The sequence below is a fragment of the Meriones unguiculatus genome, chromosome 7 (genome assembly GCF_030254825.1).
Source record: "Meriones unguiculatus strain TT.TT164.6M chromosome 7, Bangor_MerUng_6.1, whole genome shotgun sequence".
Classification (NCBI taxonomy): Eukaryota; Metazoa; Chordata; class Mammalia; order Rodentia; family Muridae; genus Meriones; species Meriones unguiculatus.
This window is the reverse complement of record NC_083355.1, coordinates 45,436,170-45,450,554: the sequence shown is the minus strand read 5'-3', so window position 1 is coordinate 45,450,554 and position 14,385 is coordinate 45,436,170. Positions and strand designations below refer to the sequence as shown.

Here is a 14,385-nt window from a genome sequence, read left to right as displayed (position 1 = left end):
CCAACCCTAATACCCCAACCCAGTCTCTTTGTAGGACAAGCAGATGCAACCTTACAACTAGCTTACTTTAGAGAGTCAGCTAGCCTCAAGTTCGGGGGGGAGGAGGGGAGGCTTTAGATCTGAACATTCACTTTATATTATATTTTGCTTTGGGCTCATTTTTATCTTTTTATTTAGAGCTCTTTGGGGGAGGGGGTCTTTGTTTCAGGTGAGTTGGCCTTGACCTCACAGAGATCCACCTACCTCTCTGCCTCTTGGGTGCTGGAATGAGCTGAAGATAGCTCTATGCTACAGGGCTGGCAATATGGCTCAGAAGGTGAAAGTGCCTGCCCTGTCAACCTGAGTCTGATCCCTGGGATTCACAGTGGAAGCAGAGGACCAACTCCTCAAAGCAGTACTCTGACCTCCACACAGAGAATTCAAACACACACACAAATCAGTAAGAGGCTGGAAAGGGAGTTCAGTGGTTAAGAGCACTTATTGCTCTCACAGAGGAACGGAGTTTAGGTCCCAACACCCATGTACAGATAACAACCACATGAAAACTCAAGCTTCAGAGGTTCCAACATCTCTTGACACTAGCACATACTCAACTAACCACATATACATACACATAATCAAAAAGAATAAATCTGAGAAAAAGATAGTTTTATCTTAGTCATGATATGATCTACAATTTCTATTGCTCACTGAGATGACAATTTTGACTAATATTTCTAAACAAAAAGGTCTTTTTTCCTACTTAAAATACATGCGTCAAATCATTTACACACATGCACATCTAGATATCCATATAGCTTTGTATACAATCCAAGAGAGTGCAACATTTACTCTCCTTTTTTATTATTATGTATGCGTGTCAGTCCGATGACAAATTGTGGATCTTGGCTCTGTCTACCATGTGGGAACTGGGGATCAAACCCATGTTGATAAGCTTAGCAGCAAGTATTAAAAACCATTTCACTAGTCCTACTTTCCTTTTCTTAAAAAGAACATAATAAAGCATAAATGCTCTTTAAACTAGAAAAACAACAATTTTAAGACACTGACTTTTCATTCCCAGAAACAAATCCTTTTCATGCTAGAGATATTTTATCCCAAAAATTATGTACATAACAAGAACTTAAAAATAGATACCAAATAATATTAATAGTATGGTGGCACACACCTAGTTTACAGCACTGAGGAGGCTTCTAAGGTAGAAAGAGGCAAGTAGAGGTTCACCTAGGATATACATAAGGAATGAGTGTTAAGCCAGTCAAGGCCACAGAGTGTCCAGTAAGCCCAGCACTTTCCGAGGTGGAAAATAACTATCCTGAGCTCAAGGTCAAGATCAACTTCACAGCAAATTCAAGGCCAGCCTGGGCTACATACAGTAAGACCCCATCTCAAAAGAAACTCAGCTCTTTTGAGCTGCTGAGATGGCTCAATAGATAAAGAAGTTTGCCACCAAATCTAACTTGATTGTGTTCAATCCACAGGACCTACATGATAGCAGAAAAGATGATCCCCGTAAGTTGGTGCATACAAATACACATAAATGAATGAGTGAAAAAAGAAATTCATCCCAACTTTTAAGGCTTTTGTAAATATGGGACTGTGAATAATTTTTAAAACTGATTCCTTCAAATTAAGCAAGATTCTAAGACATACCAGAAACATAAGCACACATACATTTGTAGTCTCCATCAACTTATCAGTAAGCTCCTGGGTGAAGTGTGGTGGGGACAGGATGGGGATTCATCAGTCACAATATATAACACTAATCCCAATATAATTATCAATCACCGTCCTAGCATGAAAAATAACAAAAATGTAAAAATACAAAGCCACAAACACACATAAGGTTCATCAAAAGTGTATTATTAAATTTAAAATTCTTTAAGGACCATAAGACGCTAAAGTAAGCTGTGCTTTTATCATACAAAAAGTCCTATGCAAGATGCAATACAAGAGAAAAGGTCTATTTTAAAGAGCTCTTAACAAAATGACCAGTCTTTATGTTCTCATAGTTGATGTTCATTTAAAAAGAAAAACTATTTTAGTGAAGACAAGTATTCTTTACTAGATTTTTTTTTCAGTATACCATGGTTTTGTTGTCAAATATTTGGCATTTGTTAATTTAACACTCATTTGGCTAGAATAATTAAAAAACACTAAGCAGAGCATATATGTAGATGAAATTTTTGCAGATGATTTTTTATACATATACACATGTGAACATAAGTATTTGCTTTAGAGCAGGGATGCTGCTTTTATTCCAATTATTCAATGCCCTTCTTAAAAAAAAAAAAAGGTGGAAAACCTGAGATTTTAAGATCTACTACAGAGAAATGTCTTTGTTGTAGCTACAATTAATATCAAATATCCTTACAAATCATAAGGATGAAGAAAATTCGATGAAAGGGCAATGGAGCATTTCACAGCTTTTGCTGGCGCTCCCTTACTCCACCCAGTCCTCCGGGCTCAATGGCTGTTCATAGCATCCACAAATATTAGCCCATTTCCAAGGAAGTGGGAGGATGTACCAAAACGGTGTACTCCATCAAAACCAACATAAGCAGAAACATTTTGTGAAAAACTGAGTTCTTTTCTCTGACTTTTAAATTTTTATACATGTATAATTTATTGTAAGAAATCCTTCCCTCTGAAATCAAACAATAATCTTTTAAACATACCATGAAAGAATAAATTACCCTAAACACATATTCTGCTTTAATAAAAACAGCAATTTCTAACTGCCAATTATTCTTGCAGAACTATGTCCTGAAAGACACCCATTAGAAATAAAAGCTCGCTAGAGCCTTAAAACAGAACCAAATTTTAAAGTTAAAGCTTTTAACGTATATTCAACATATTATTACTGGCATATCCAACTAATCCCTGATCAGGGATTGAATCCTGCAGCAATCAAGCTCTACTGCAGGGGAAATTTTAAGCAAACACTGCTGTGGCAAAATAAAGAGGGAAGACAATATTGCTGATATGAAGGCCTAAACAAGGTCTCCACCATCCCAACCCCAGAAGAGAATTTCACACAAAACAACCCACCTCAACAAAATGGGAATTGCTAAAATGACCTTTTTGTCGCTCAATCTTTTGAAGGTTGTGAATCTTAAGGAGTGTGTGTTTTAAAAAACTAGAGGTCGGAAAAAGTCATTTTATTTTCTCCTAACTGCCTCTTAAAAGAAAGGGGGGTGATCCTTGGCATGACATCGCCTACTGAGAATGAGACCACAGATCCGGTACTCTCCTTCAAAAGCACCATTTCTTCAAAAATAAAAAAAAAGAAATGATAGGAATTAGATCCAAACCCAACCTCAACGGAAAATTTCCTGCCCTCCTCCCAAGGAGTTTCTTGCTAAGTCACTGGGAAAAAAGGCAGGATAACAAATAAAGCCGGGCACCTTGCCTTCTCCCATCTTAAGACAGTGAAAACCTCTCCTCCTGGGAGTCAAAATAAGCCCCCCACCTCAAAAGCATTTTCTCACCTGGGAGGCTAGGGAGGGTAAATAAAGAGTCACAGCGTTTTCTTAACGCTGTGGAGAGACGGGATGAAGGCAGCCGCAGAGAGGCTCGGCGCTCAGCGTTAGCAACGTCAAAAGGCAACTCCCGTGCGAGGAGGCAGGGGCAGAAAGAAAAATCCTGCCCGATTCGGCGGGTGGATGCAGCAGAGCTCGGCTGGGCGCGGAGGCTGGAGCGCCACCGCACCGGGGGGCCGCGGGCCTCGGCGAAAGGCCATCGTGCCCGGGTCGCCCCAACCCACGGACAGGTGGGGAGCAGGCCCGGCCGCCGCCGGCCGCGCAGGGGTGGGGACTGCGGGCGGGCTTCCGCGGCCCGAGGGCCGAGCCCTTTCCCCGCGACCGGAGAGCGACCGGCTCTCCACGCCCTTCCCACCCAGGAACACTTTTCTTGCTAAGTCACGGCGCGGGAGGGCGATGCCGCCCGAGGGGCCACCGCGGACGCCGCGCCGGAGGACCGGGGCCAGGGCAGCGCCCTCCCCGGCCAGGCCCCCCTCCTCGGTGCCTCTCACTCAACGGCCGTCGCGGCCGCCATTTTGAGAGCGAGGAGAGGAGAAGAAGAAGGAGGAGGCAGCGGCGGCAGGGGGAGGGGAGGATGGGAGGGAGGGGACCGGCGCAGCCACCTCGTCAGGCTGCCGGCCCGGCCCGCGGCCGCCCGAGCGCGGTGGAAGGAGCAGAGGGGAGGGCGCAGAGCGCCGCCGCCTTACCGGAGCGCTGCACCGCCGCCTCCGCAGGGCCTCTTCCGTCCTTCACTCCCATCCACCGGCGGGGGAGGGGGAGGGAGAGGGGAGGGAGGAGGGAGGGAGGGAGGGAGGGGGAGGATGGCGCGCTGGGCCCGGTCCCGGGGCGGGGGAGGGGAGGGCCGCGGGCGGGCTCCTCGGCCGTTCCGGAGCTCGAGCCCTAGCCCGGCGCTCGCGCGTCCTCCTGCTCGCGCTCGAGCGCTCCCCTCCGGCTCCTCCTCGCTCCCTAGACCCTCGGGTCGCCGCCCGTCCGCTCCTCACTCGCTACCACGGCCGCCGGACTCGCCGCCGCCCCGCCGCTCCAGCACCGTCTGTCACAGGAGCTGCCCCAACGCCCTGACGTCACCGCGCCGCCGCCGCCCCAGACCCGCCGGGAAGAGGGAGGGAGCGGAGGCTGCGGCGCATGCGCGGGCCGGCCCGGCCGGGGCCGCGCGCCCTTCCGCAGGGTGGCGGGGAGCCCGCTCCCGGGCCGAGGGTCGCGGCGCCGCTTGCCTCGCCGCTGCGCCCGCCGCGCCCTGGGGAAGAGCCGCTCTTGCCCTAGGCTCTCGGCCGACCGTGGGGGCTCGTCACGAGCTCCAGCTCTGCTTTGGCCCTCGCTAAGCCGTCCCTGAGGACCGCGGGTCCCTGGCTGCACGGGCGCCCCGGCCCCGGCTGGCTGGAGTGGGAGCCAAGCCAGGCTGCTTCCTTGCAGCCTCGAGCCTGTAGGATCGTTCCCCATCCCCCCAGAAAGGGCGAGAGTAAATTGGTGGGCTTGGACTGAAGAACTGTCGAGGTGAAAAGGCATACGGACTGCCTAGTGCTCCTTTCTGTTACGGTTGTTTTTTAAATTGGAAGGAGTCGCTCGTAGATGTGATTCAGCTATTCTTCGCCTTAGTCACATGTACACATCAGAGATTGTGGAAACTGACGTCCACAGAAGGACCTGGAACTTTAGCCCTACAAGGCATGTCTGTGTTGTATTATGAATCTGAAGTATGGCTGACAAGCCTGGGGGACTCGTTGTCTAACTTATTCCACATAGACACTTGATTTTTGAAAGGGTAGGTTTAGAGCTCTGAATATTTTTTTGTTTTTTTAAATATTATTTTAATAAGAGGTATAGAATGAGATTCCTTCATTATTCACTTGTGTTTTCCAACACCCGGGCTTAACTGATTCTATGACGTCCCTTCGTAAACGCAAATATTGTACGTTGCGCTTGGAAAGCTGCAGAGTTAACATCTCCCTTATGAAGCCTGGTGCCACCGCTGGCTGGGAATGTGGCCTTGACTAAATTACCGTATCTCTCTGGCCTCAGTATCAGTAAAAATAAACCTAGTAGCCAAACAAAGTGACACAGCCCAGGCCACTTGAGAGGGCGGAGAATCGCAGGAGTCCCGAGTTCTCGGCCAGCCTCAGGAGCATCGTTTTTTAAAATACTGATAATAGTAATAAATAAGCTACGGTGGCTCACATCTGTAATCCCAACACTGCGGAAACAGAGGCAGGCTGATTGCTACCAGTTACCATGATGTACATAGCAAGACCCTATCTTAAAATAGTTAAAGCCGGACGTGGTGCTTTAACGTCTGCACCCTGGCGGCAGAGGCAGGTGGCTTTCTAGGAGTTCCAAGACCTGCCTTGTCTACGCAGAGAATTCCAGGCCAGATAGAGCTACACAGAGAAACCCTGTCTCAAAAAATAAATACTAAGCTGGCCGGTGATGGCACACACGTTAATACCAGCGCTTGAAAGGCAGAGGAAGGCGGAGCGCTGTGACGTCAAGGACTGCCAAGGCTACACAGGCAAATCCTTTCTTGAAAAATAAAGATAGATAGATAGATAGATAGATAGATAGATAGATAGATAGATAGACAGATAGACAGACAGATAGATAGATGATAGAAACTCAAGCAAGTAAACCTTGGGTAGTGGCATACTTCTTTAATTCCAGTATGGTATGGCTGAGGAACGAGGAACACAAGTTCAAGGGCTACCTGGCAAACTCAAAAGTTTTTAAATTTATCAGTTTTAAAAGGTGAAGACACAGCTCAGTCGTAGAGTACTTGCTGAAAGAGAAGAAGAAAAAAACGTACTGGAATAGACTTATTTGTAAGGCCTTTGTGAGAATTAGAAGTTACCTATGTTGATGCAGCTCTCCCTGTCGAGGTCTTAGGCAAGCATTTAACCATTATCGTCCAGTACCAAAGCCAGGCTAAGTGAATTGGGATGGGTTGTCTTTATCCCTGGAAGTGCTTGGAAAAGAAAAAGAAAAAAGAAAAGCCTATGGCCTGAAGGAATTGGGTTTTTTTCCCTTCATCAACACAAGGAACTAAATCAAATAATCTTTAAAAGGTTATCTCTAGTCAAAAATATGGTCAGGATGAGACAGGCATGGTGCTATTACTTACGTCTATAACCAGCCAATAAACATTCAATAAATTAGAGCATCCCTTATGGTAAGAATCCACTCACCTTTAATTTTTTATTTTTTTAAAATATTTAATATTGCCTGATATCTTGCTCAATATTTAAGCGAATGAGTGAATCAATTCTTTGCTTTTTTTTTTTTTTAATGAATGCTCTAAAAGTCAACAAAATTGCCTGGAAGCACATAAACACAAATTTAATAAAAATGGGTAGCCCTAACACCTACAAGCCTTGAGATCACAGGTTTTTATATTTAGAAAAAAAATACACAATCTATGTTGCGTAATTATGTACTAAATTAAAATCAGATTTCATTTTTATAGCAATCCTTCAAAACGCAATGTCTCCTTTGAGGAAAGATATAAACATTTTCTCCCTGGATTATAATTTTTCTGAACAGAAAACTGTGTTATGTGCTTAACTTGACATGATGCAATTGTTACAGTTCTGCATATTTTCAGTTAGTTGCTAAGACTGTATATCCATTTTAATAAATACTTGTCTACTGAAAATGGAGAATTAGCGCAGCTGTACCATCAGTCATGATTCGTAAGGATTTATGTAGAACCTATGTCTATGCAGGAAACGTTTACTTATGGATATCTTGAATAGTGTTTATCTTCTTGGGGAAAATATAAACAGCCCTTTTCCTAAGTACAATCTAACAATCTCTCCATTCATTTGAATTACAAGTCTTTATTTTTCCAGCAGACCTTTTCAAAATGGAAACATTTGTTTCAATTGATGCAGGAAAATTAGTGTTACTTTAGACAATTCTGCAGATCAGCTGACTGGAAGAAACACTCCAAAAATACTGCTACTGGGGAGAGAACAAAATGTCTGCTAAAAGGATGGCCAAAGCAAAAATTGTTTACTAAGGGTAAAAACGTTACAACTTTGTTCTGAGGAACGAGGGAGATTGTTCTGTGTAAAGAGCCTGCTGCTCGAACATGAGGATATGAGTTTAATGCCCTGCTTAAGTGGGATGTCAACCTCCACACACATGTGCAAGCAAACACCCACATATGAACATGAACACACGAAATAAAAGAAAAATCACTCATCAAAAAAAATTATTTTGAAGTGGTGCACGCCTGTGATCCCAGCATTCTGGGAGGCAGAGGCAGGCAATCTCTGTGAGTTCCAGGCCAGCCTCAAACAAAATGAGTCCAGGATAGCCAAGACTACAGAGAGAAACCCTATCTCAAAAAAAAATAAAAATTATTTTGAGAGTTCAGCTGACCTCTACAGTTTATAGAAAAATGTCCAATGTTGTATGTGAAAATCATAGAAAGAAAAATTATGAAATGGCAAGAAGGAGGCTTTGGGCATGAAAATTATATAAGCTAAAGTCCATTAGAGAGCACCATTAAAAAAAAAAAAAGAAGAAGAAGATGATGATGAAAAAGAGAACCATGACCCAACTGACAAGGGACTGAGTCTAGGAAATTTTAACTCAGGCATAGATATGTCAACGTGGGCAGATCCAACAAGACCAGTCATTCTTCTCCGCATCATGACACCCTCATGTGTCATGAACACTGGGAGGACATAAAAACAAATTAAAGGGATTGACAGAGTCAGGCTCTCAACTCAGTTGTACAGGAGTATCTAGAAGGGACATTTATAACCCAAAACCTCTAAATACACATAGAGAAAAAAGAAATTACAGGTGGGGCAGATGGGTCAGCAGGTAAAAATGCAGTGCTGAGACAAGCTGGGTTCCATCCCTAGGGCCATTGGTGAAATGAAAACACTGAATCCCACAAGTTGTCCTATGAGCTACAAACACACACTGTGTCGTGCTGGTGCCCACACCGACATGCACAATTTAAAGCCCCGATATAAACAATACAAAAGGATGTAAGGCGTTCATTAGGATGTCACTGCATTCTCCAAGCACAGGGTAAAATATGTTTTGTTTTTATTTATGCCTGTTTGTGTGCCTGTTGGATAAAGGATTAACTCTTTCTTATTTAATTTTATTTTATGTGCATTGGTGTGAGGGCGTCAGACCACCTGGAACTAGAGTTACAGACAGTTGTGAGCTGTCGTGTGGGTGCTGGGAATTGAAGCCAGGTCCTTTGGAAGAGCAGACAGCGCTCTTAACCACTGAGCCATCTCTCCAGCCCAAGGGGTAACTCTTGTTTGGAGAACTTGAAGAAGTCTCTGTTTGAGAGGTGATTTTTAAATAGAATTTTGGTATTCACTTTGACAGTACATATACCGAAATTGAAGCAACATAGAAAAGATTAACATGGACCCTATGCAGTAGTGACAAGTTCATAAAGCATTTTATATTTTAAAATAATTAAAATAAAGTGGATTTTTGAAAACAGATAAGGAGGAGCTGCAGGTGTAGTTCAGTTCGTAAAACATCTGTCTAGAATGCTGAATGCCCTAGGGTCAATCTCCTGCGCCTGGAAACTCTTACCCATAATCAAAGCCCCCCCACAAAGGAAGCAGGAGAATCCTGAGTTCAAGTTCAGCCTCAGCTAAACAGTGAGTTAAAGGGCTTCCTGGGCTTCAGGAGACCCTGTCTCAAACACCAAACAAAATAAAGGACGTGCACATGTTGACCCTGACCTTCGATTTTAAGGATTTTATAAAAATTATGTTGGGGGCTGGAGAGTTGACTCAGCAGTTAAAAGTACTTGCTCTTGCAGAGGATCCAAGTTCAATTCCCAGCTCCCACATGAAGGCCCACAGCCCTCTGTGATTCTGGTTCCAGCAAATCAGATGCCCTCTTCTGGCCTCCTTGGACACCAGGCATACATACACAGTGCACAAACAAACTTGCAGACAGGAAAACAACCTTTTTTAAAAAATATTATTTAAGCCGGGTGACAGTGGTGCACACCTTTAATCCCAGCACTTGTGAGGGAGAGGCAGGTGGATCTCTGCGAGTTCCAGGACAGCCAAAAAATTATACACAGAAAAACCCAGTCACAAAACACAAACAAACAAACAAAACATGTTTAAAATAGTTTTGTCTCACCTTTTATCTGTGGCAAATGCCAATCAGGTTTAAGAACTGCAAAATCACAGCAGATTTTGTGTCTTGCACACATTTCCTCTCCACAGTATTAACACATGTTAAATATATTAGTTTATATAATAATAATTTAGTATGTTATTTCAAGACAAAAGCAGTCAAGCTGGGCATGGTGGTACATGCCTTTAGTCCCAGCACTCTGGGAGGCAGAGGCAGGAAGATCTCGGTGAGTTTGAAGCCAGCCTGGTCTACAAAGGGAATCCAGGAGAGCCAAGGCTACACAGAGAAACCCTGTCTCAAAAAGACCAATAAATAAATAGATAGATAAATAAATAGGCAGAGGTAATCTATTTATTTGTTTACTTAGATAAAATAAGATCTCACTATGTAGCCCAAAGCTAGCCCAGAACTAACATGATCCTCCTACCTCAGACACCCTACTTCTGGAATTAAAGATATTTGTCATCACACCTGTTAACTCTTTAAAAAAAAAAAAAAGGGTGGAGAGATGGCTCAGAGGTTAAGAAGACTGACTGCTCTTCCAAAGGTCCTGAGTTCAATTCCCAGCAACCACATGGTGGCTCACAACCATCTATAATAAGATCTGGTGCCCTCTTCTGGCCTGCAGGTGTACACGCAGACAGAACAGTGTATACATAATTAATAAATAAATCTTTTAAAAAAAAACCTAGATGGGCAGAGGTGGCGTACAACTTTAATCCCAGCAATCAGGGGTCAGAGGCAGGCGGGCCTCTAAGTTCCAGGACAGCCAGGGCTACATAGAGAAACCCTGTCTTGAAAAACCAAACCAAACCAAACAACAACAAACAAAACAGAAAAACATTAGACCATCATAATATCTAAAGGTTAATAATAATTCCTAAAGAAAAATGCGATTTGCCCTTTGTTCTTTGCCCGCTGAAGGCAGAGAGGGACTGGAAGCCAAGGAGAAATGGGCCGAGCAATGCGGCTAAGCAGTCCTGCGAGACAGAGCTCTCCTGGAGCGTCTGAGAGCTGGCCGTTATCTTCTTTCATGGATATATTCAGAAATTAATGCAGTGGTGGTGCACACTTTTGATCCCAGCACTCGGGGAGGCAGAGGCAGGTATATCTTCATGAGTTCGAGGTCAGCCTGGACTGCAAAGCAAGTCCAGTACAGCAGGACTATTACACAAAGAAACCCTATCTTGAAAAACTAAAAATAATAATAATAACAATAACAAATTAATATAGTTTGACCAGCATGGTGGGGCATGTCTTTAATCCCAACACTCAGGAAGCAGAGGCAGGTAGGACCTCTGTGAGTTCAAGGACAGCCAGGGCTATGCAGAGAGATTTTATATCGAGAAACAAAACAAAACAAAAAATTAGTTGGACATGTGCCTGTAGTCCCAACTGTACCCCGGTCTCTATCTTGAATGAATTTTTTATCTACTAATTTTGTTATAGAAAAATTGCATATGGTCAAAATCATGACCACAAAAGAACGTTCACAGAAAAAAAAAAATTAAAAACAATAAAATTACTCCTCATCGGTGAATAAAAGTTTTTATTACAGAAAGATTGATAAAGTGCTTGCCTAGTGTGTGAAAAGGACTATGTTCATCTTCCAGCACCACATAAATCAAGCCTGATGACACAGACCTGTAATCCCAGTATTCCATATGTTGTGGCAGGAGGGTCAGAAGTTCAAAGTCATCCTCAGCTATAGTCACAGTTGAAGACCAGCCTGGGCCATATGGGACTTTGTCTCAAAAACAAAAATAAAAACAAACAAATAAAAATCCTAAAACAACAAAGAAAGTTACTGAAACAAAAAAGATCGGAAAGAGTAATTCTGCTAACAGAAATTAACTGGCTAATTAATCAGCTATGTGCGGTGGCACACACCTGTGAGCCCAGGATAAGCAGAGGCAGAGACAGGCAAGTCCAGGACAGCCAGGAGCCAGGACTACACAGAGAAACCCTTCTCAAAAAAAATTAGTCAAAAATTAAATTTAATACTTTGCTTTGATAAATACACTTTCCCTAAACATTCGCCTAAATGAGTACTATGCTGATTCATTGTTTTTCCAGACAGGGTTTCTCTATGTAGCCTTGGTTGTCCTGGAGCTGGCTCTGCAGACTGCTGACCTCTCCCTCCCAAGTGCTGGGATTAAAGGCAAGTGCCAGCAGGACCTGTCAACACTTGGATTTTAACAGGCAGTCTTAGGTTTTTGAGACTGCACAGTGGGTCACGGTGATGGTTTCTGAGTTCAAATCCCGAACACGTGTTAAGATGGAAGAAGAGAAGCAGCTCTACAAGTTGTCCTCTGACCTCCCCATGCGTCCAGGCACTGACCCCTCCACACACACACTCAAACAGCAATAACAAAGCAGAGGTGGAGATGTACTTCAGTACTTGCCTAGCATTGTGAGGCCGAGGATTCAGTCCCCCCACTCACGTGCGCGCGAGTGTCAAAACACATAAACACGCAAGAGTCAAAACCTCCTACTAAGTCCATACTACTTCCCAACAATAAAATAATATGAACCATATTAATTTTATATTCTGTGGCAGCCAAATTGAAAAAAGGAAAACGTCAAACTCGGTATGATTGGACAACACTGCCATAGCAGCACAGCCAAAGCATGGGAAGCATTCACCTGTAACCTCAGCCCTTGGGAGGCCAGGTTAGGCTACATAGTAAGCCCCAGTCTTTAAAGGGGTGGGGCATCTGTTGGCTTCTGTATTATTTGGTTTTGAGACAGAGTCTGAATGGCTGGGTTTACATAGCTTAGTGATATAGCCCTTGGTAGGTACGTACAAGGTCCTAATTTTAATTCCCATTTCTCCTGGCTCATTTAGCCTCCTAAACATTGCGTTTGGCTTGATATTAGTTTTTATGTTTCTTTGGTATCAGTTCTCAAGAGCCCGGCATATTTTTACCTTAGTGCGTATCTCAGCCTGCACGAGGCACATTTCACACAGATGGCTAACTGCCACACGTGGCTGGTTTGGCTGCGGTAGCAAACAGTGTGCGTTTGGAAGAGGAGAAATCTACCCAGGTGGAGAGCATGATCTCAGCAAGAGTAGAGTTCTTCATATGGGAATCCAGTTAGGGGGAGAGTAAGTGCTATCAGTGTAGCGAAAGGGGGAAAGGAAGAAGACAGCTGAAGATTGGGAAAGAGAAGCCAGGAGAAAATGCATGGGCCATGAAACAGATTAAGATTTCTTCATCTGCAAGGGTTTGAACAAGTTGACAGTTGAGTCAGCCCCATTAACTACAAAGCTCCTGTAAGGTTGTGTGTAGTCATAAGTCAATGACTTTCATCTTTTGGAGAGAACTTTCCTGGCTCCCTCCAATACTCTGCCTTTTTCCCCTCCCGGCTCTCTCTGTTATTAGTCCTCCCCACACTTTCAGGTTTCCAAATGATGATCTCAAAACCCACTAAGTTGGGAGCTGGAAAGATGGCTCAGGATTAAGAATGCTCTTCCAGATGACCAGATGCCATGTGACAGCTCACAAGCATCTGTAACTCCAGTTCCACACCTACACCAGGCACACACATGGTACACAGACATACGTGTGTACAGGGAAAAAGTGCTGTGCACACAGATAAGCACTGGAGAAAAATTACACTCGAAGGCATCCATCCAAGGAAAGAGGTTAAGCTTATCCTCCTCCAGGAGTGGTCCGTGTGAATGTAGTTCTTGGCGGTCCTGGAGGTTGGGGAGTAGCAACCACACCTGTGATCCCAGCACTCTGCAGGCAGAGGCAGGCCGACCTCTGTGGACTTGATGCCAGATCGAGTCCCAGGATAGTCAGGGCTACACAGAGAAACCTGTCTCAAAAACAAACACACAGGGTTTCTCTGTGTAGCTCTGGCTGTCCTGAGACGTACTCTGTAGACCAGGCTGGCCCCAACCTCACAGAGATCTGCCTCTGCTTCCCAAGTGCTGAGATTAAATGCATGCACCACAGCTGCCTGGCCTAGAAACCCTCTCCTAAAAAAAAAAAAAAAAAAAAAAAGACAAAGCCGGGCATGGTGGCTCACACCTGTAATTTAGCACTCAGGGAGGCAGAGGCAGCCGGGTCTCTGTGAGTTCAAGACCAGTCAGGTCAACAAAGAGAGTTCAGGACAGCCAAGATTACACAGAGAAACCCTGTCTCAAAAAAAGAAAAAAAAAAAAAAGTCCCACGCTTTCTTTTCTTCCCTAAGACTTTTTTTTTTTTTTAAACAAAATTTGTACAAGATGCTCATATGTATGAAAGGGAAAAGCAACTGGGCTTGGTGGCACAGGCCACCATACTCGGGAGGCAGAGGCAGTCTTATCACTGTGAGTTAGAGGCCAGCCTGGTCTACCGAGAGAATTCCAGGACAGACAGGGCTGTTACACAGAGAAACCCTTTCTCAAAACAAAACAAAACTAAATAAATAAATAAATAAATGGGGGAGGGGGACGTTTTAGAGTTAGTTTGTGTACAAAGTAGTGGTTTGTGGCTCAGACTGCACCCACACCCACTACACCAGTTCTTTTTTTGTTGTTGTTTTTGGTTTATTTGGTGTTTTTGGTTTTATAATTGATTGATTTTTGGCTTTTTGGAGACAGAGTTTCTCTGTGTAGCCTTTGCTGGGCTCAAATTCATAGCAATCCATGTCCTCTACCTCCCTGAGTGCTGGGATTAAATCTTTGCCCACCACACCCGGTTTAGATTTATTTTTTAAATGGTAAACC

At 44.0% G+C, this 14,385-nt stretch overlaps 1 protein-coding gene across 3 annotated transcripts in view; it reads right to left on the bottom strand.

Annotated features, from left to right (window-relative positions):
• Pafah1b1 (platelet activating factor acetylhydrolase 1b regulatory subunit 1) overlaps positions 1-4,609 on the bottom strand; it is a 44,220-nt gene extending 39,611 nt beyond the window's left edge. Inside the window, exon 1 of one of the 3 annotated variants that reach the window (XM_021642104.2) lies at positions 4,229-4,609. The gene's annotated coding sequence lies outside the window, so the exon portion shown is untranslated. Of the gene's footprint in view, positions 1-3,491; positions 4,018-4,228 lie in introns of those variants that run through there. The other 2 variants (XM_021642106.2, XM_021642108.2) reach the window with 2 other exon arrangements.
• Between the last annotated feature and the right edge of the window lie 9,776 nt (positions 4,610-14,385).